Below are 23229 nucleotides of genomic sequence, written 5' to 3' on the forward strand. Positions count from 1 at the left end.
AGATTGGGATTGACATATATACACTAATATGTATAAAATAGATAACTAATAAGAACCTGCTGTATAGCACAGGGAACTCCACTTCTCTGTACAGTAGAAACTAACACAACATCATAAAACAACTCTACCCCAATTTAAAAAAAAAAAAGATTTTCCTTGTCATACAGGACCTAGACTAGGGTGCTGGCAGAGAGAATGGAAAAGTTGTGATAAATGTGACCTTAAGAAAGAAGAACTAACAGGATTTGGTAAATAATTGAAGAAAGAGAGAGTTGAGGTATTGCTAATACCTTGCCCAATGGAATCTTAAGTAACAAAAGAATGTGAATTGGAAATTTCACAAGAACAGGAAAACTGTCCTCTGGTTTAAGCCAATGGATGTCTCAGCTGGTATGGCTCTGACTTTGCAGATAACAGGTGCTCAGATAACCCCAGAAGTGTCCCCAGGCCATCAGAATCCACCCTTTCATCTCTAGATACTTCTTAGAAAACTGATCATAACAAGGAGATCCATCAGCTAGGGGATATTCTAAAATGCTGAGCCATGTGCCAGACAGCATTTTAAGGGAATAAAGTATTAACCTTTTTATCTGAAAAATACCCAAATGCTTCAGATCCTGAGTAATGAGTGGTTAAGGAAATACACGGGGGGTGGAGGAGCTGCTGACACGCCTGCACATATAAAGAGTTCTGTAGAATAATAAAAAATGTGGGCTCTTCTCTGTAATCAATGCTATTAATGATTTAGCAATGGCAGAGCCTGCAGGGCTGAGGCATGAGGACTGACAAAAGGTTGGGGGGGGGGGTCACCCAGGAGTCCACATCTGTGCCCCGGAGGTGAGGAAGAAGGGAGGGAGAGGAGATGGTGAAACGTAGAAAATGAAGGTCCGAGAGAAACCACTCAGTCCTGGAACTGGCCCCCAAAATGCTTATTAGAAGCAGCACATCAGAATAAAGCATGCAGATGTCAGCAGATTCGTTTAGGATTGCAAAGAAGAATCCCCCCAGCCTGTCACTAAAACTATTTATCAGTGGACATTCCCAGACCACACACAAAAAAAAACCTATTGGCCAACCATTTCTACCCATCAAGGTGCAAAATTGCCCTTGAAGCAGGTCAAGGGTCTCCCCACTCCCAGACACCTCCCTAAGATAAGACCCAACCACAGACACCGGCACTGACAAAGGACATCCTTCACAGGCAGGCAGAAGCAGGTGTCCACTGGGACAGCTGTGAGGGAGAGCTGACCCCTGGGAAGAGCCTGCCCCAGACGACCTGGCCCTCTCAGTGGCCAGCCTGCTGTTGAGAGCCCAGGCTCGGTCCAGAGGATGCTGCAAAGGTGATGGGAAAAACACAGACATTCTTCTGTTTGGGAGGAAGCGGTGGAGGCCTCTGGGCCCAGAGCGGGTGACAGAAGGTCCTTGTGGGAAAGCAGCTGTGCAGGGCGGACTACGGTGCCGGTGATGCCGGGTGACCGGCTGGCCGACAGGGATCCCAGCACCTGTCCCTGCTGGTCCTTGAGCCTCATTCGAGACAAATTCTTAAGATAATCGTAAAAACCATAGCAACCTTGTTGATGTTGGGATTTGCGCTGAGGTCCCAAATCGAGAGGTGGGGCAGAGAAACAGCTTCCAATCTCTTTCACAGAGCAGGCGAAAGGACGTGAGGGCTGCCCAGTGGATCTCGAGAGCTACCTGCGCCCACCCTATTCTGCCCGTTTCTAGAACAAGAAACGGATCCAAAACACATCACCGGCATCACTCATTTCCAGGAAACTTGTCTTTTAAACAATTGTCTGTAAAATCATTTTTGTTTTATCCTCTGACAGAGAGAGAGAGACTGATGCCCAAAGACAGGAGTTGGCATTTCCAGGCTGACGTTGGGGCAGCGAGGGTGGCAATGGAAGCTGCTGGGGTCAGTCTTGCTGTTTAGAGAGCACATGACAGTCCACCTCCGAGGGATGAGGACTCTGGGATTATGATTAAAGGGTGAAATGAAGGCAGTGGTGAGTGGTCTGTGTTATCCCGTGAAGCCGGACCGACTGGAGGGTGCAGATGAATCCAGGGAGGGGCGTGAGGACCACTCTCTCCACTGCAAGTGGGAAGCGTGTGTGTGTAGATCCCGGGAAGGGAGCAGAGTGAGGGCGGGGCAAATGAGGCAGGAGGAGGAATGGCCCCGGGCTGGTCACGGCCATGGGCAGCAGGGGCTCCGGCCCACCAGGATGCCGCACAGAGCTGAGTGGGGGCCTGGGGGACTGTGCTGGAGCAGCACCATGATCCCCCGACCCCTGGGACTGGGGAACAGCCATGAGCAGAGACGTGGTCACCCTCCAACCTGTGCACGCTGGCCGGGTTGGGTGGGCGGCCCTCCCAAGGGCAGAAATCCTGTGTCAATGGCAGGTGCAGCACGGCCCTAGGGGACTGTCCTCCACGGCCACAGCAGGGGTCAGAGAGAAGGAGAAGAGGTTAGCCCCAGAGAATCCCCAGGCCTCCTGAACCTGACAAAATGCTCTCCTTTCTTACGTGATTCTGGAAGCCACTGATGGTCCATAGTGGCCCGTGCCCTGTCTCCTACCCCAGCCCTCCGTGTCCTGCTGGCCACTGAGCCCTGTGCTGCACCTCACCCAGCAGGAAGGAAGGTGCCCGTGGCACCTCCCCAGCCGCCATTCCCGACGTGACGGGCCCCGACGTGAGGACGCTGACGTGAGGACGCTGACGTGAGGACGCTGTCGTGAGGACCCTGCCGTGAGGACGCTGACATGAGGACGCTGACGTGAGGACGCCGAGAGTCTGTTCTTCGTGGACACAGAGCGCAGTGCAGGCTCAGTGTTTTCAGAGTTGATTCACAGAGACGCATTTTCAGGTCATTTTCTCTGACTCCGGGGGGTGGGGTGGGCGTCATCACCTCTCCCCTCCCCTCTCACACAGGTTCCTTGGAAGGGAGTCTGAGCTGTCGGCTCCCCTCGGGAAATACCCCCCAAAGGGGGGTCTGCCCAGATCAGCGCCGAGAGCCCCTGAGCACCACACAGGAAGGGTGTGAAGAGAGGAGCAGGGCTTTCCTCTGGGCAGAGGGAGGAGGATGTGGGTCCTGCCCTTGCTGCCCACGAGGCCTTGGGAATGTGATGGAGCCGGGTGGGTTCAGTTTTTTCGTTTACGAGCCTGTGACTGTGAAGGTGGGCCCGGGATCGAGGTAAACTCTTGGTCGTCCGTCCCCCAAGGGTGACAGTCTCCAGCTTTCCTCTCAGCTCCCCAGGGTGGGTGAGCGTGAATGTCATCGCCGGGAGCATCTCCACAGCCCTTTACGTTTAAAGAATTTCTTCTTCAAATAGTTTTTGGCCCTTTCTTCAGGATAGGTATTAAAACACACCTCTTTGTACAAAGTTCTTTCCCCAGAGGATGCGTCATTAACGTGACTTGGAGCAGTCAGATCACAGTTCAGAGGATTTAGGGCTCCCTCACCTTCTGACTCCTTTGCTAAGCGTCATGTCAGGAGACCCTAGGAGATGTGGACAGACCTTCCCCCATTTTTCCTTCCAAGAGCAGTAACAGAATAAGTTGCTGTTTTATTTTGTTCTGTTTTATTTCCCATATACAGGCTATCCAAGTCTTGGAACTTGGGCTGCAGGTATTTTAACTAACGTGAACGCTTTGCGGACCCCCACCCCTTCCCCAGTGATTTTCAGGAAGGGAAATAAACCAGCAAACCCCGGCAAGTCTATGGTCAGTGTGTTACCTCTTGGAAACGCCAACCCTCAGGATGGTGCTCCCAGCTCCCTAACCGGCCTGCCCCCTTCCCAGCACCCCCAGTCAATTTGGAAGTTTCCACTTCAAATAGAAATCAGTTGGGGGGGGGCAATATTTCTCCTTTTAATAAATAAATACTTCCTCTGAATCAGCTTAGAGTCTCCATTTTCTCATACCAGGATCACCTTTGTGCTGAGATCGGTACTACCCGTAAACCATCACTTCCCAACACAAAAGATACAAGGCAAATGCCTACAAATTCCCAGAATCTGGCCTTGAAATCAACCTGATATTTAGATCGGCATGGCTATCCCTCTTTTGTGTCAAAGTATAATCACAGTTTCCCCAGAGATACTGTATGTCTTGTTTCTTTTCTAGTAAATTTTTATTTCCCCCCCCCCCAACATTCACAGCTTAAGCATTTATCCAGTTTAAACGATGGGGATTTAAGTTGCTATTTTAGTGGAAGAGGCTTGATTAAAACCTGTGTCCTCATCAAATTATTGGACAGTGGTTCTTGGGCTTTGTTTACATTAGTGTCAACCTTAATTTAAATTCTGCATAACTATATTTGCTTCACTAAATGCATTCACCAGGAACACACCACAAATTACTTTGCATTATGAGCAGACACTCTTTGTCTACTGCAAAGTGTTTTGAAATTAGCACCATAAGTAACTAGCTGTAAGTGTCACTCGATCTCCTTAATGCCTCATTAATCAAACCCCGTGGCAGTTGGTGTGATGTCCAAGCCCATCTCATACAAGATTGGTATCACTTGCTCCTTGCTTCTGATCACAGTCTTTTAAACCTGATTCTAATGATTTGTCCGTCCACCCTCCCTCTGTTATCCTCTGCCCTCAGAGGCCTCCCAACACGTGTAGCTTTGCACCATGGACCAGTTCCCGAGCATTCTTTGCAAAAATTGGCAATTAAAAAACCATTTCCGAGGGCTTTCCTGGTGGTGCAGTGGTTAAGAATCCGCCTGCCAATGCAGGGGACTCAGGTTCGAGCCCTGGTCCGGGAAGATCCCACATGCCGCGGAGTAACTAAGCCCGTGTGCCACAGTTGCTGAGCCTGCGCTCATGAGCCCATGAGCCACAACTACTGAAGCCCGTGTGCCACAACTACTGAAGAGTGCGTGCCTAGAGCCTGTGCTCCACAATAAGAGAAGCCATTGCAATGAAAAGCCTTCCCACCACAACGAAGAGTAGGCCCCGCTCGCTGCAACTAGAGAAAGCCAGCGCACAGCAACGGAAGACCCAACGCAGCCAATAAAATAAATAAATAAATAAATAAATAAAATCTTAAAAAAAAAAGTCAAAAAACCATTTCCAGGCTTCCCTGGTGGCGCAGTGGTTGAGAATCCACCTGCCGATGCAGGGGACACGGGTTCATGCCCCAGTCTGGGAAGATCCCACATGCCGCGGAGCGGTTAGGCCCGTGAGCCATGGCCACTGAGCCTGTGCATCCGGAGCCTGTGCTCCGCAGCGGGAGAGGCCACAATAGTGAGAGGCCCGTGTACTGCGGAAACAAAACAAAAAACAAAAAAAAACCATTTTCCCTCTCGTGGAAACTCATGATCTCAAAAGGAGAAAAGTCGTTTCCCTGAGTTATTTACCAACATTCAACATGATTTTCAGATCACTCTTAAAATGCCACGCTGGAAAATTTTCCCTGGGCTAGTTTTTCCTTATGGCAAGAGTTAGAGAAAAGAAACACATTCTCCCATGGAGACTAAAGTTTCTACACTGGCCTCAATTTTCAGAAGGATGGTATACATTAAGCCTGAGCACTTAACCAGGAGAGGACAATATGTTTGTTCCTTTATTATGGGATATGATTTCTGTCCTAAATACAAAATTTTAAAATTTGTACTTGCAAAGGAAATGCAGAACAACCCAAACTTGATATTTTTATTATAGTCCCTACAGAAAAAAAAAATGTTATCATTCTTCCATACGTGTTTATACAAATCGTAACAAAAATGACACAACGAAAATGTTACAAGATCCTTTTTCCGGTCTTTTATGGGTCCATCAAACATGTGCAAATGTCTAAAAGAAACCCTCCCTATGTTCCAGCCCCTTTCCCTGCATCGCACACAGGCCAGAACACACACACTCACACACACACAAACCCTTTTAACCAAATTTGATCTCCCTGACGTTAAAACTACTTAGCAGCTCTCCTGGACAGGGGCATCTCACAGGACGTCCTGAGTGAGGTGGGCAGTCAGTAGGCATGTGGGCAGGCAGGGCTGCCCTGTCCCGCATGGCCGTGGCCGTGGGCAGGCACGAGGCCACCCAGAGCAGACACAGGTGCTCTGTCTCCCGCCGTGCCGCCCCGTGAGGTTAGCTCTTCAGGAGCCGCATCTCAATGGGAGGCCTTTGGCTTCATGGCCTTCCCTTCTGACCACCCAGCAGGAAAAACCTACGGAAGGGTTTTTTTCTGTGAGTTTTGTCAGTGTGAAAAAAACACACAAACAGCATTGAAACTTCAAATTTCCTGCAGGTGGGCTTCTGGCCTGCGAACGTTCCGTGCAATCTTAATAAACCATTAATTTTCTTTGGTGGTAAACTTTTTGCCTTTTCACCTTATAAAACCATTCAGGCTAAATAAACCTTATTAGAATAGAATGCAGCCTTGTTGCCTGGCTCTCAATCCAACATCCGTGGTAAAACCCACTGAGTCCGAACATACAGACGGTACAAATCTGTGTAAGATTTTGACTTTAAAATCGACCTAATGTAAACTATACTTTGTGCTTATTTTTATATTATTATCACGTCTACTTTCTCTTATGGCATTTAAAATAGGCTTTGACTTTAAAAGAGCAAATGTGAAAGAACATTTTGATTATATTTTCGGTGACATTTACTCTGATTAAAGGTGTAATTTACAGCAATTACAAAAGTACCTTTTATGTCCCATCGCCAGCTCATCCTGTTTTTACTCTGATTCCGGCAACCTCTATTCATTTGGACTCTGAACAACATCAGTGTGGAAAAGAGGAATCCACGATGATTTTCAGAAGTGACAAAATCATCACTGAACAGTTTCAAAATGGCCAATTTGAAACTTCTTCTTTTTAACAGCCATAAAAATCTGAGTGTTTAAACCAAAAATTCTGCTTCACCCTCCCCTTCCCTGCATTACACACTCACCTCCTTCCCTTCCATCCCCCTAAAGGCAATATTTTGGCTTGGCAACCAGTACAAATCTCTGAACCCTTCCATTTAAATGCTCCACAAAGATCCTGTTTGATCACAGCTTGGATTTCAGAAAGAGAAAGAAAGAAAGAAAAATCAGGAATTTGGACACAGGAGATGTCACAGTCCCCCACCCCCCATTCTGCCATTCTCTCCCTCACTGTCCCCTAGGAAAAAACAGAGAGCCAAGCCTCACCCTTACAGTAAAGACACCCCGATATTTAGGGGGATAAGTGCGGCCTTACTTAGCAGCAACGCTGCAGCTGTGCTCTTATCTGGCCAAAGGAACCAGGGGACAACAAAAGACCCCAAAGAAGGGCCGATGGCTGCATGGGAAAGCCAGCAGCCCAGCATTGTGGTGCCCTTCTGCTGAGCAAATAGTTCAAACTGCTCATTCCCGTCTCCTATTCTCTCCCTGGTACATTGTTTGTGCCCTTGCATTTCATTCTGCAAGGAAGGCTGCTCTCTGGGCCTATAAGCAAACAGTCCAGAAAAGAGCTAACCATCCTCTTCCCTTCCCCGGAGAACTAGCATTTTTATTTCGGCTCCAAGCTGTCAAAGACCTGGAGAGTTTATGTCAGTGTCCTGAATTAATTGCTTTAAGCTGAAGCAGGCTCCACGGGCTACCAAATGTCCAGAAGATGTTTATTAATAACGATTCCTCCAGGATTCTGGCTCCAGGCTGTCCCTTGCTGGTGGCCTTTATCTGGCTGCCACCTTCTCACCCCTGGCCCCTTGGTGCTGGGGGTGGGAGGGCTTGCCTTTCCACAGTCATCGTGACAAAATTTCGAATTGCCTGGAGTGAGAAAATAGCCACCTGTGTATCAGGACCTGTGTGATGGGCATCTTTGTCCTGTCCCCAGAAAGGCCCCAGAGTCACAGAACCTGTGTGAGTAACCTCGACGTGGGCCGGGGAGGTCGCTGCAGACCCTGCCCTGTGCAAGCTCATTTAGCCCGTGCAATTAGCAGAGGCAGCCGGAGAAATTCCCTTCTCCTGCTCTCCCTCCCCACTTCCTCCCCCAAAAGAAAATTCAGTGAGGCTGACAACGTGATGTATTTTGAAGTTTTCCTGGTACCAAAAAAAAGCCTCTTTAATAGAATGAAATAATAAACCAATTTATATACCGATATAAGACCAGGATCGTGAGTGCCATTGTGTAATTTTCCACTTGACTTTTCATTATCTACCTGAACAAAATCAATCTATATGTATGGGATCAACATACAATTCCGGAGATAAAAGCTGAAAATAAATGTGCTTTGCATATCCCGGAGATAAAAGACACAGTCCTTCGGACAGCCTTTTCTTCTCCAGCAGATGTATTTATAAAATAAATGGTGTGTCAAGGGAAAAAAACGAGACATAGTTGTGTATCTGGAGTGTGGACTCCTTTGCTGGAAACATTGATCCTGCAAATGAACACTGGTTAATAAGTGCCCTGCCGACGATATCGGGTCTACCCAGAGCGCAGTCTGGGTCAACGCTTCTCCCAGCCAAACCTCCCCACCACCAAAAAAAAAAAAAAAGACACTTGCCCTATTAACATGGATTTAAGGCTGAGGACTTCAAGGGCCTTCTGAAGCCTCTCCACGGAGACAAAGCACACTGAAAAATCACATTATGTTAGAAACCCCCCCTGCAGCAAAGGGCCAGCTGTGAGGGACCCTCAGTCTTCAAAAAAGGAGAGGCGTCCTGCGCCCCTTGGAGGTGACTTTTCTCCTTTAAACAAGTTGAGTTCCATCCCTTTTTTGGGTGCCCTTCTTCACCCCAGTACCTAGAAACGATACTAAGGACAGTACAGCTCTGTCCACACAGGCCACGCCCAGGTCCTGGCCACTCCCTTTCTTTGGGGATGCGTCCCCGTCAGCACTGTGTGTGTGTGCCATGCTGGGCAGACGGCAGAGGCATCCACGGGTGTGCCCATTGGGTTCTGAACCCCTTGGGGAATGTGCACCTTCCCGGGGGGCTTATTGGGCCTGCTTCCAGGCTGGCTACTCTTGTCCCTTCTGTGAGGCAGGGACTAATTGCCCATGCCTTATTGGCCAGCAAAAAAAAGCCCACGAGGGATGGGTCCTGGACCACCTTTTGCCCCAAACAATCACTCTGAGTTTATGGACTTTTTCCAGTCACTGAAAAGTAATGATGTCTTAGGCCAAGGACAGAAAACGTGCCTGCTCGTCATTACTCATGCATTAGAAGATTTAGTAACTTCAGGGGAGGTTAAATGTCTACTTGGGCAACTTTAATTTGTACAGCAGGACAAATCAACTCTTTTATGGTTTAATATCTTTGTGTTGACTAGTTTTGGTGGTTGTTGGCTGGATGGTTTGTTTCAAGTCTGCAAATCGCGATTTTCATGCACCCTCTTCCCTTGTGCTGAGAGCTCATATTCATGCCCAGCACCCACCTCATTCCTCAGACACTCATGGAAAACTATGGGGAAATCCCCCAGGAGCAGTCTGAAAGCAGAGTTATAGACTTTTAGGGACACTCCTGTGATGGTCAAAGTTCAGTATGGGGAGAAGCTTGTGTGCTTTCAGTCACGTGCGCCTCTTAGGAAAACAAGCATCCCCCCTTCATCCCATCTTTTTGTTCCAGTATCTGTGAATAAGCAAAGCTAGAGAAAAAGTAAGAATGCAGTCAAAGAGAGTTAGGCAGTCGTTAGAATTTCGTTTGAAAATTGAACTACATCCTGACAGCACACTTTGAAAAGTCCCTATATTTTCATTACAAAATTGATGTCTTTTATGCCTAGAGCATTCAGCCTCCATGAACTCAAGGCATATTTTGTCCAAGGTTTAATTACTCCATGATCCAAACACCTAACCCACGTCCTGGAGAACCCAGTATGGTAGGTAGCACACGAGCTTCACCCACCAGGTGGAAAATCCTGTAGGAATTTTGTACCCCCGAGCTCCCTGAAGAAAGAGAACATGCCAGAACAAGGTGTTTCTATATCCACAGACACATTTACTGATCCTCCATAACCGTCTCCATCCATAGGCAAGGTCCTGACCCAGAGTCAGGCTGCAGTCCCTGTTTATAAAATAAGAATTTGCTAAACAGAAGAAACTGAGTTTTTCCAAAGGTATTCTTAGTAATCATGTCAGAGATGTCCTGTCTTGATGTCAGTTCCCAGGGAAGAAAAACGGAGAGTCAGAAGTCCAGTAAATGTATGAAGGTGTACACATTCAGATAAACAGAACCAGATGGAAAGTTGGTGTCAACTGTTGCTAGCTCTGACATTAATATATATATATATATATATATATATATATATATCAGCAGTTAAAATATGTAAAGGAGATGAAAGATGTAACCCAATTTAGGCTGAGGGTGAACACATGCCCCTCTTGGTCTTTCTGGTTGGGAGTCAATTAACAGATGAGGACAAGCCCCCGCCCCCCAGTTGCTGCTCAACCCCCGCTGGAACCTGGGAAACTGAAGACATTATATTATATAGGAATAAGCACAAGCTGGCCTGATCATAGTTAACTGCCAGGTACCCTAAGCTAACTCACTTTCCCTCTCAGTAACTGCCTCATTCTTCCCTTCCAGTGAGTGTACAACATCTTTACACATAACCAAAGTGCAAAGCTGTCTTGATCGCCACCAAAACCAAGAGACACAACTGCAAAGCCCCAGTGCTTCCCTTCATACCAGGCTTGAGAGAGAAATAAGGAACCCATTTTCCAGATGAAGAACTACAGTGTCATCCTGCCCTGTGGGTGAGGTACTTACCCTTTCAGAAAGGCCAAATGAGAATTTTTTCAACGTTGTTTTTTGTTTTTCTCTTCTCTTTTCTCCCCTTCCTTCCTCCCTTCCTTCCTTCCTTCCTTTCTTTTTTTTTTTTTTCTGGAGGACGGCAGGAGCTGGCAATGGAACTGGATGAAACATGGCCCTAAATCAGAATCTCTTGCACACTGCTCTAGCACCTTCCACTCTACCGCAGTAAAGATAAAACCCCTTCTCCTGGCTCTCTGAATTATCAACACAGAAATCCATTCAGAAGACGGTGAGACCCAGGAATGAGGCCAAGAGAGGGCTCTGCCAGCCCTAAAGATGCCACAAACTTTCCACGGCACTTAAAATGTACTTCAAGTGGTCCTAGAGCAAGAGAGTTGCTTTTTAAAAGGAAAAGAAAAATAACTGTAACTTATCCATGGTGACAGTTTGAAAGGTGAAACTTTCATTTTGAGTGCCAATGTGTCACCATGGAAAAATTACTGGATTCTAACACTACACAATGTTAGAGAGACACATATCATTTCTTCTGTGTCTCATAGTCTACATCAAGTTGTTCAAAACGTTTCTCAGTGTGGAGAACCAAATGAAAAATATCTATGATTAAATTAACATTTGACACGGAAAGTGTTGCCTTTATCACAGGAACCATGCAAGAAGATGGATCGCCACTCATGCCATACGTGTTCCAACTTTTCTTGACTTGAAAATGTTTTCAAATGTATTTCTTAAGTATGTCCTTATTATCTGACAATAAGAGATATGTATCCTTATTCAATTTTTTCTGCCATGTTGTACACAAAGAGGGCATGACACCACTGAGGAAAACAGGTTTCTTTTAAAGAAATAGGAAAACAGTAGCTCCATTACATGATTTGGGCGACAACAGCTTTATGACAAACGCCTTCGAAGCAGCACTTACTCCCCCTGCACAGATGGAGGGCCGGGTATTCTGTTCTGACTCTCCCGGCTGCCCCAGCAGTGATTCTGTCCAGTTTGTTGACATAACGTGGGCTCCATTAGAACCAAGTTGGATATTCAAATGCACTTTATATTCTTTTCCAGAGATTCTAAAAGAGAAAGATGTGGATTTGCAGCCTAACACAGAGGATGTTTAGTCTCAGTGAAGCCGGGGTGTGTTTATTCAGTGTCATTTTTAAAGGAACTGCCCACTCGATGCAAAAATGACAGTTCCTTGTCTCAAGCATCACTTAAAAGTTCAAAAGAAATAGCTGAAGCCCAGCATGGGAAAGTGTTTTACTTCCCAGTTCACTCAGACTTTTAAAATGGTTAATGCTAGCAGTGGACTTCCTCCGATAAATCAGGAAAAGCACCAGATCATCTTCGTACACTGATCTGTGAATTTATGAAGTCAAAGAACATTGGTAGAAGTGCATTTTTTCTCATTTTGCTTTCCTCTAGGGGCCGGGAAAAGAGTGAAAGACCAGTAGGGAATACACCAGAACTCTTTTTATTTTGAAGAAAGATAAGCCTCCATTTTCAAGTAATTTGAAGAGTGAGAATTCTGATACTGAAGAATTTCAATGCGGCTTTCCTGGAAACTCGAGACTGATTCAAAGAGCAAATACTACGGTGCAATTTCTTTACAGTTGTGAGTTTCTTTTTTCTTTTGAGTAAGAAAGTAGTAATACATGATGAAAAGCAATAATAATAATAATAATTTAAAAGGGACGGGTGTAGATTATTACGCATTTTGCTTGATATCACACAAAGTAATTTCACATTAATGAAGGGATACTGGATTTCACAATTTTCAATGTTCCTGTCCTAGCTAAAAAGTCATGTCACACCCCCAAAAAACAGGCCTGAGTTGATAGGATTTTTTATACAGATTTTAGGTCAGGTTAAAGGACTTTGTGGAACTATATGTCATGGCTTGGGGTGAAATTAAACAATATGCTTGATTCCAGTGTCCATTTGGAGTTCATTTGTGTTCACATCTCTCTCCTATTTTTGCCAGCGTCCTGCAGTTCCACAGCTCCGGGGTCCGCATACAGATGGTTACATTCTCATACTGGGCACCCAGAGAAGGTCACATGCTTTACATCAATGGCAATTAGTTCCCTTTTTAAAATGGAAAATGTCATTAAGTTCTTGAATAATTCAAGAGTAGAGGTCACAATACAGTGTCCCTTTTGGGGGTCTTTATGGTGCAAATGGAAAAACAAGGCGATCCTATCAGTAAGAGTAGATCTAAGGTTTACAATGTAGCTCTATTTAGTGTGACAGGAAAATTAAATTACACGAGACACTCATTCATCGTCACCCGTTAACAGGCTTGGGAAAATTGTGGATCCCCGGGGGCAAATCACTGACAACGTGCGAGGCAAATAAAAATATGTCATTTTAATTGGCTGCTGTTTCCTCCGCTTGGTTTTGAAAATAACAAACATAAGCCTGTCCCCCACAACTGTCCTTGGAAATAGGGTCCCGAGTCTCCAAGAGACGACCACAACTTAAGGACGGGTTAAGAGTTCCGGGGGGACACGGGTCTGTTTTCTCAGCCGTCGTTGAGCGGGTCTTGATCCAGGGGTTCCCTGGAAAGGAAATATAGGGGAAGGTTTCACGTGAGAATCGGCGTCGGCGGCTCCCCACCCCGCCCCGGCTGGGGGGTGGTCTGCACGGGAGTTACTGCGTTTCTGGAACAGGAGCTGCCCCTCAATCTGTGAGGTGTGAGGAGGAGGCCAGGAGGGAGGACCGAGCGTCGCGGGGTCCACCAACTCTCCTCCCTCCCCAGGGGAGAGAAAGCCACACGGCCCTCGACGGGGCTTGGCACCAGGCTCCCGGGCTGGGGTCGGGTGGATAGCGTAGAAGCAGAGGCAGCGCATCCTCAGAGGTCACCGACGGAGAGGAAAGCTGTTCCCGGGCCGCGCCAGCACATCCTCGCCACTCACGTCCCCTACGACCCCCAAAGTCCCAGTTCAGGCCAGTGGGCGTGGCTGCCCGGGACCCGCTCCCACCCTTGACCGCCCGCGTGTCGCGCCGAGCGCTGGGCCGCTCCACCCGCGCTTCCCGCCGCCGCCGCCGCGCTCCCGGAGGTCTCCCGCCCATCGCGGCGCCCTCGGCACCTGCGGGGCCCCGGCTGTACTTCCTGCGTCTCCCCGAGGCTGGAGAGAGCTGGTTGGGCGGGGAGGAGTAAAGCCTGCGGCGCCGGGCGCCTACGGGTGGGGTTAGCCCGTCCGTTGGGTGGGCCGCCTGGGGTCGGTCCCCTGCGCTGTAGGACTTGGAAAAGGCAAGAATGACCGCCCGTCTGCCTGTTGCTTATTATTATTATTATTATTATTATTATTTAGAAATAATATCCATTTGGCGCTTCCCTTTTTCGGGCTCCTCCACCAAGACCCTGCCAAGTCCTGTGTTGGCCAAGTGAGCTCAGGGCGGGGTGCGCGCATCTTCTCGGCGCTGCGCGCATCACCGCCGCCGGCGCTCGGCCGCGCGGGGAGGCCAGGCTCCGGATCTGGTGACACCGCGGCCCGACACACGCCTCAGGAGGCGCGGACCCGGGCAGGGGCTGGCGGCGGGGCCTTGGCAGAGGGTCCCGGACCCTCGCGGGGAGAAGAAGCCGGTCCAGCGGCTGGGGGCTCCTTTCAGAATGAAGACCTTGGGGCCGCTCGGTTTCTGAAGCGGGCCTGACGTTAGTAAAGCTTAGGTAAAGCGAGATACTTCATTTTTAAGAAAAAGTCATATTACTGCGTGATTGCTGCCTCGGGCAGATGATGGGTATCTAAGCCGCCTCAGTATCTTTGTAGTAGAATTAAAAGTAGAACTAAGGAGTACGTTTCCTTCCTGGGGGGAGCGGGGGAGCAGAGGGGGGCAATTTAGAGGCTTTTCATTTTCGAAACGCTTCAATTTTAAGCAAACACTTGGGGGCTCCGGGCCGCTGTAATTCCAAAGACAATTTTCCGTGGTTTTAATTTAATTTGCATTTTTTCAACTTCTATAATATTCAATTTCATGGCTGAATACACAGGTAAACACTGTTAGGTCGTGTTTTTCGCCCCCTGCACCAAACAGAATGTCGCTTGCCTTAGAGTGCCAGGGGAGGTTACACCCCGTCCCAGTAATGTCTGCGGGTTTCTCCTGAATTATTTTCCTAAACGTAGCGCGGTTTCACCTGGGTGCCAGAAGGGTGGCCTATTAAAAATAGCTGAACTGCTCCGCACGGGTGGGGGGACCCCCACAAACATGACCCAAAGGAAGGAGGCAAAGCAAACAAATTCCTATTCTACATAGAATCTATTCTAGTTTTACCCAGAAAATTGAAAAATATTTTATTAGTAGTTTTAAGCAATCCAAAAATGATCAATATACTCACTTCCCCCAGAAATGCTTTCAGTGTAAATTTCATCGCTAGAAAGACAAACATTGAGAAAAGCGGTAGGCTTTGTAGGGAGAAGTTTCATTAGCACCCTTGAGCTATTTTATAAAAAAAAAATTTAGAGAAAAATACGAAGTGAAATTGGGTAATTAGCTTTAGTCATATCAAAGCTGATATTTAACAAAATGCCACTGTCCCTAACCCTGGAGCCAGGATGCTACATCTCGCAAAGAGATAGTTGAACCTCATCAAATATACAGATAGATTGGCACATAATAAATCTATCAAAACCCCAAATGCATTTTATATTCCTTCACAAAATTGTGCTACAAGAGGTAAGGAGCAAAGAAATGACATACTTAATTGGCCTGTCCAGAGGTGCTCATATAATAAAATAGCACTCTCAGGAACGATACCTCATTTAAAGAATATATATATATATATATATATATATATATATCTGCTTAATGTCCATTACTGTGAAACACTCAATACCGTGAAAGCTATTTCTTTTTTAAATCCTAAAAATTTACAGATTTGAATGTTTCTCTCATTTTGTAGGATTTTTTTTTAATTGGAGAGCTCACGGACAATGTTAGTGACTTTTAGAAATTAAAAGATATTAGAGTTTTGGCATTTTGGAAAGAATAGATGCAGAAATTACATGGGTGAGCCTTTCAAAAACCTTTTTGCTTGAGGCTGGCTGATTTGGGAAAACGGTATTGAGCCGATCTCATTTGCAAAATATTTTTTTATCGTACGAAAGGGGTTTAAGCAAACAAGAAAGGAATTTCTTTTGAAGCAGTACCAATTTTGAAAAAGCAGGTTCCTTAATTTTTTGAAAACACCATCGTAGCAGGCTGACTGCACCGAACACCTTCAGGAAAACTGACCTTTATCATTTGACTTTTAATTTTTTTTGCAATTATTGAATTTAAAAGGATCATTGTTTAGGACTTGTCCTAATCTTTCTTACTGTGGATGACTGGCAATTATGCCTTTCTGTTTATCTTACACAAATAGGTGGCAGAATGTGATGTCCACAGGTGACAGCGGAGCAAACCTCCTCCTGGAGAAGAGCTCATGCCAGGGACTCGACTAAAACACAGGTCTACTCAGAGGGTGGCAAACTTCGGACAATAGGAACCTCTTTCTCTTGCTCTATTCTAATGGAGGAGTAAATGGGGCTCTTGTTAAGAACCTAAAAGCACTGATCATCAGAGTAAGTTTGCCAGTTTCTTTCGCTTTTATCCCAAAGAGGTCTGTGTCCAAGACTGTGGCAGCCGATCTAGAAGCAGTGCTCAGGCGATGCAGACAGCGATTGCTCTCCCAACCCCCAACTGTGCTCAGCTGGGTCCAAGAGGCCACTGGCTGACCAAAGATAGAGAGGGCTTGGCAGGCCTCGGGTGGGGGAGGGGAGGGAGGGAGGAATGGGCCAGGGAGGTCCCTGGAGTGTGTCTCAGCAGGTGGGGGCTAGCAGAACAGGGGGCCCAAGTCCCAGTAGGAAACTTTCCCTACAGACTTAGGAACTTGGGAGGCCATGTCCTTTGGGAGAGATGTTAGTGCTCAGAGGAAAGAGTAGCACCCCCAGAAGACACAGCTGCTGGCGGGGGGGTCAGCTGAGGATGCTATGAAACGACTGTGGTCACTGTCCCTTCATGACTAATCGGAGCCTGAGGGAGGGGAGGTGTGTGTGTGTGTGTGTGTGTGTGTGTGTGTGTGTGTGTGTGTGTGAGAGAGAGAGAGAGAGAGAGAGAGAGAGAGAGAGAGAGATTCTGCTAAATACAAGGGAGAAATCCCACAGTTACTTTTAGTTGTTTACTGAGCAAGGGTAAAATCTAAACAGCACTTTCCAGGATCAATGAAGGGATGGCCTCGGGTTCCAGAGCTGAGCCCCCTAAATGAGTCTGGCATCCTGATAACTGCAGGTTAGCACCTGAGATCAACTCCTTCCCACTGCTGGATGCTGGCAAGAGATACGGAGGCATCGTGTTCTGGGCTCTGGGAAGGGAGAGGCGACAAGGAGATTTAATTGTCTGCCTGGGTGAATCGAAATGTCCTCCGAAAGCAAAGAAATCAAGAGAGATTGGCCTTTAATTGGCAAATCTGCTGGTTGGAGGGGAGTGGCAATTAAAGTGGAGAGAGGATAAGATGCAGATCGGGTTCCTGTCCCCAGCTCGCCCCCAGACAGGTCCCAAGATCGCATTCTCCCCCCCACCTCTTACGGTCTCTAGAAGGCTCCGCACCTAGTCTGACTGTGGTAACTGTGTCTTTCTCCCCACCTCAGTCTAACGTCTCCATTATCAGTTTGGAGTGGGGAGTCTGGTTTAATCCAGAACTCCATTCACTTCCAAGAGTTGCTCCCCCATGCCTGAGACAGCATTGTGTGCAGAGCTGGCCTTAGGACCCAGTTGTCCAGAGCCTCCCCTGAAATCCCAAAAGGGGAGGGGTTCAGTCTGCAGGAAATCCCCACCCCTCTAAAAACAGACAGTCCAGGGAACTTAAATTGCAGTAAGTCAAAAAGAAAAGGAGACTTCCATGTGGCATAAGCAGGCGTGAACCATCCTTCCCTGGCACACCCCTGTGCCCGTGTGCAGTTCGGCTGGGGTGGTGCCCTTCCCCCAGATTGCAGGCCTACTGAGTGCCGGGTCCCAGCCACCCTCTGTGATGGAAGCAGGCCCGTCCACCTGGGCCGGCATCCCTTTCAGGGCCCAACCTGGAGGCAGGTGTTTATCCCGATCTGCATCTGTATGTGCGTGGGGGAGGCGGCTGTGGGGACGGGGGCCTTGGTGCTCTTGCAGCTGTGTTGAAGAGAGGGGCGTGCAGGGGCCCAGCTGTGACCGGTGTGTGCGCTCCAGCTGTGCTGTCACCTGGGCTGTCGGGCCACCAGGTGTGGGTTAGGGGGGAGGTCAGAGGCGAGAGGCTCTCAGGAATTCCTGGCCCCTGATCCAAAACCCCCCGTAAGGAGTAAAGCTGACAGGCGGCACCTCGGACGTGGGTTATTTTAAGCCCATATGTCAGGCTATTGTTTCTGCCCCTGACATTTTCCTCCTCTCTGGCATTTTCTCTTTCTAATCACAATGCAAGAGCCATCTAGCTGCCGCTTCTCTGCCGCTCTCCTCCCTTCCAGCCTTAGCCAGCTGGTCCTGGAAGCTTGAATGGGGAGAAGTCATGGTCCAGGCCTGACTGATCCTCTGGCTGGCTTTGGGACCATGGTTGCGTGGGAATTCTAACTCCAAGAGGGAAAAAGAGAAGCCAGCCTGTCCCCAGACATAACCCACCCTGACCTCTTCTAGGACAGTGGGCAGGGTCTCTGCCATCCTTCCAAGAAATGCCCAAGCCTGTTCTTCTTGAGACCTTTTTGTTTCTTTCTAGCCTTCTTCTAACACTGCGGTCCCCTCCGCTTACCATCAGCAACTCACTTTGAAAACTTGGGGGTTCTGGCGAAGGCAGGCTCCCTACTGCATTGGAATCAGAGAGGTCTGTGCCCAGACCATATGAAACCAGGAAAAGTTGAAAGAACACAGAGGTGAAAGATTTGAATTCAACGCTGAGCTCTGAAATTGAAGCTTTTTCTCTAACTTCTCTCTGCCCAGGCCCATAAATTCTGACAGCTACTGGGGAGGGGGGCGGTCTTAAAAGAGGTCATGTTCATGAAGACACCTGGCGTGGTGTCTGGCACAGAGGGGACCCCACTGAGTGGTGGTGGATGGAATACAGTTGTGATCAATAAAAGAGGTGGGAGGGGGCTGGGGCGGGGGTGGGAGAAACAGTAAGATTGTAGAAAGAAGGGCAAAAGTTTTGCCCCAAAATGGACTCATTTTTCTGGGTAAAGGGTAAATGTTCTCCGCCAGAGAGTTGTTGAAGTTGCAACTTCTTTCTGTGTGTAAACAGCTCAGTTTAATGTAGCTCCGAATTGCAGACTGACTAGAAGGTATATAGTTGAATTGGTCTCGTTTATTTTAAATTTCTTAGATTGGGTTTTAGAAGGTAAGGCAAGCAGGAAGCTCGAGCAGAGGGCTGTATCTTTTAGAGCAGAGTGTACACATGCTGGCCTCCTGATTTCTCTGCTAAAGATGCCTCTGGCCCCTATACAGAGCCCTCTGTGACCCAGGTCCTGTCCTGGCTGACATTCCACCCTGATCTTCACAGAAAATGTCATTTCATCGTCATTTGCCCTCCCCAGTCCCCCAGCTCCCACTTCACGCCTTAGCTCCTCCCAAGCGCTCTCCGCCAAACACTTCCTAAGATTGTTTTCTATTTTTAAGTAATGCACTTTGAACACCCAAGTCTTCAAATTAAGAACCGTATGCTTTTCTTTATGTGAGCAAAAAGTTCAACAAAATCCATTATATAAATACATCTACTTTGTGAAGAGAGAAAAAATAATGAATTGAGGTCCTATTTCTAATGAAATAAGTCAAAATGCACATGCATGCAACCTTATTTTGATTTGCTGGGGTCGTGACCAACCTTGGTCCAAAAACGTTCCTGCTTATTCTTGAAACCTGTGTTTTACTTTTTTTTTTTTCAAAAAAAGTGAAACCATGGGAAAGCTGCTTTACCTAGGAAGAAAGTCTAGTCCCCAACCATTTAAGTGAGCAGAAGTGGAGCCACTTAAGCAAGTAGAACTAAAAACCGGCAAACTATTCTGATTCCAAAGCTTTCATCTGCATCACACCCCAGTATTTTTCCCTCACGCATCTACATTTGTGATGTGGAAAATTTCCCTCTCAGTTCATTTGATGTGTTTAAGTTAAATCAATGTGGCCTTGCTGGCATGGTATCCTGGCATTGCAGGAATATCAGTGCCTCCAATTAGCTTTGAGAGAGTTCAACCCCAGGCACTTGCCCTAATGAGACCTGAGAACCTCTAGTTTTGCATGAATGAATGCAACTTCATTTGTGTGGCTCTTTTCAGTGTCTCGGCTATCGGTTGTATTATCTGCCAGTAAAATTCCCCACCTTCTTTTCAGAAAGAGAGAGAGAGGTGTGTGTGAAGGGTAAGCCAATGACTTCTCATGGGAACCTGGCGGAGAGGGGGGACGTATGACAGGGACATCTGACCAGTCCATGTTTTGTTGGTAGTGAGGTTGGAGCTCTGAGGAACAGCCACTAATGTAAAAACTAAGGCCACTGTTGTGAAGATGTGCTTGTGCAACCACCCCGTCCTCTGTACCTTATGCAGAGGATATACAAAGAATCTGGAACAAGCCCCAAGGGTGCAGGGGTTGGGGGAGGGGAGAGTAGGAATCACCTGCAGTCTGGCAATAGGGACCAGGGCGGAATGACAGCTTGTAAAATAAGCCTCCATCAGTCTCCCAGGAGACAGCCGGCCTCAACTTGGGTGTTCCCCCGCTTGTTAGCCTCACTCATAATTGGTCTCCCCTCCCAACCCACGTTGTTGGTTTTCTGTGTGTGGCTTTTGGTGTGAGCGTGTTAGGTCATCAACAAGTACAATGGCGGGAGGGGGTGAAGGGGGGACACACACGATTGTTTTAAAGAAGAAAGGAGAGAAAGGATGAGAGAGTGGGCAGGAAGGCTGTGAACAGAATGGGGAAGATGCCCCAGGATTTAGGCTTCCGAGGCAACCCCTGGAGGGCTGGGGGTAGTGCGCTCCCTGGGAGTTTTGTCTAAGGGAGAAGCAGCCTGCCAGCAGCTGGGGACCCCGCTGAGCGCCACTGGGGACACCGTCTATACCATGCAATTTTTGTTTGCTTGTCTCTGGAGGTCCCTGTAACATCCTGCCCATATCCGGTGCATCTCATCAAAAAGGAATTTCTCAAAAAATCCCAATTATTGTGGCTGCCTGAGAAAGGATGTAGCCTCAGGAGCAGCCCAGGATCCCCCCCACCCCCGAGGCGGGGAGTGGGATGGGTGGCCGGGCACACGGGCCTGTGCCAGCTGGCCTTTCCCCATCCATTTTACAATAGTTTCTCCCACATTCCTCATGATCTTTTCCTCCACCCTACATTCTCTTTTTTCCTCTTCTCAGAGGAAAACCAGTCCTGGGGTTAGAAGCTATAAGAAACGTGTAGTCGGACGTCTGTAAAGCTTAGCATGAGCTGGCTTTGCAGTCAAGGGGGGCTGTAGATGCAGTGTATTGTTTTCACTCCAAAAGGGGCATATAAGGCTCTGAGACCCTCAGATATCAGTTGACGGGAGAAGAGAGCAGCAGATAATTAAATCGAGCAGCAAACTCTTGGAGAGTTTTTTCTTGCATTTTTGTTTTTGCTTTTATAATTTCACGCCACCAACTGTTGGGCGGCCTGGGTTGCCACGGTGCTGTGGCCTGGGCTGGTGTCCACTATGTCGCTGACCCAGCAGAGACATTTAGGGTCTGAAATCTTGCTCTTCTGCTGCAGTGGTGACAGCACATTGGGGATGGTGGCGCGAAGGGGTGCGTGTGAGGGGGGGGTCTCCTCTGTGGCTGGGCCGGGTGCCCGTAAGTCTGTGGATGCTAGCCCGCGAGGTTAGGTCCACGGTGGGGATGGGGGACTCAGAGAACGTTTCCTTCCTACCCCCTGGCACAGGGTGAAGATTCCCGGCCCCTGGCCCTGCTGCTTTCTTCGGATAGTTCTGGTCTACGCAATTCAGCAGATTCTGTCTCGGCGACTCCAGCCCCAAGCCGGGAGGACCTCCAGACCCCCGATACTCAGAACAGTGCGCTGCCCCAGAGAAAACCAGTTACCCCGAGGTACCTCCAGGTGCCTTCTTGAGCAAACACCCCCCTTCCCCGCACCCTATTAAGCGGTATCTCTCGCTTCTCCCTGCGTCACCCGCACATTAAAATTCCCCCAAAGCCCTGAAGACCTGCTTCTCTGTATAAAGCCAGGAGAGGCGGGCGATAAACATCAGGCGTTTAAATTGGCCATTTGGAAGATTACATCTCTTCAGCGAGGGTCTTTCTTTCAAAACTCGCACTGCATTAAGGGCCGCGGCTACTCCGCACCGGCTCTCAAAGGCCGGGCACCTTTTCATTCGGCCGTGGAGTGGGCCGGGCGCGGTGACCCGGCGCCATCAAAGGCCCGAGGAAAGGCCGTGGGGCGACACCGTCTAATGACAAGTAATTGACGGATTCGAGGCCGCGCATTACCAGCGGAACGGGGAGGCATTAATTATTAAAAAACGATTAGCCTCGCGTGTGTCCCGCAGGCGGGCCATCTCGTTCAGGGAAGATAACCAGCCACGCGAGCCGGAGCCGGCCTTGGAGGGAGGCGGGTGCGCTCCCTGGTCGGCCTCGGGCGCGGTGGACAAAGGCGCGCGCGGCCCCGGGCGCCGGGGAAGGAGGGGACCGGGCGCCCAGGGTCCCCACGCATGGAGGTGTCCACAAAACTGACCCTGCCAATCACCGGGACCGATTTCTGCCCTTTTGGGTCCGAGATCTGGGTGACTGCGGCGCGGACTGGAAGAACTTTCCAGTTGGGGTGGCAGGCAATTGCGGTGACCCGGGACCTAGCGCGACCTACATACGTCCTGGCGAAATACCAAACTGACCGAGCCGGCGTGGGCCTATCACGAGCCAGACACCCAGCCGTAGAAAGCAAATCGTCAGGGGTAATGCAGATTGATGGGGGGCACCTGGTAGACCCCAGAGGAAAGACACCTTTTCCTACCCTGCCCTCGCCAGCCGAGGGTCCTGCGGTGTCAACCGGCAGCCTCGGAATCACTAGTTTTCCGAGCCGTCGCTTTCCCGCAGACTGCAGACAGATGCGATCGGTCTGTCCGATCCTCCAAACCCGGTGCCCCGGGACAGCGCGGGGGAAGTGGGTGAGGAACGGCCCCGCGGCCGGGTTCGGCCTTTCCCTCCTGGACCGGGCTAGTGGCCCGGAGGCTCCCTGACCTGCCTGCGGCCGTGCGCGCTCGCGGCGAGAACGCAGGGTTCCCCGGACACTCGGAAAGGCGCTGCCCCTCCTCGGCTCCCGGACGGCGGGAACCCCACCACCGCCTGGGCCTCGGGGCTTCCTGGAACCCCCGAGACGGGACTGGAACCCATGCGCGTCCACGCTCGGGCCTCCCTCTGCAGCCTCCCAGTACCAGTGCGCCGCCTTCCACCGTCCCCATCCCAGGCTCTGAGGCCAAGGCCGGCCCCCACCTCCATCTTCCCACTGTCCTAGGGCGACAGGCGGCCCTCGTATCGAATCAGAAGCCCGGAGCGGCTGCAGGGGCCTGTGGTGGCTTCCCGTCGC

The 23229-nt window shown here is 49.0% G+C and overlaps 1 long non-coding RNA gene across 2 annotated transcripts in view; it reads right to left on the bottom strand.

Annotated features, from left to right (window-relative positions):
• Positions 1 to 23229, bottom strand: part of LOC308629769 — a 35663-nt gene that overhangs the window by 11963 nt on the left and 471 nt on the right. The gene's annotated exons all lie outside the window — the stretch shown is intronic.

The sequence above is a fragment of the Mesoplodon bidens genome (genome assembly GCF_964165515.1).
Source record: "Mesoplodon bidens genome assembly, chromosome: 15".
Lineage (NCBI taxonomy): Eukaryota > Metazoa > Chordata > Mammalia > Artiodactyla > Ziphiidae > Mesoplodon > Mesoplodon bidens.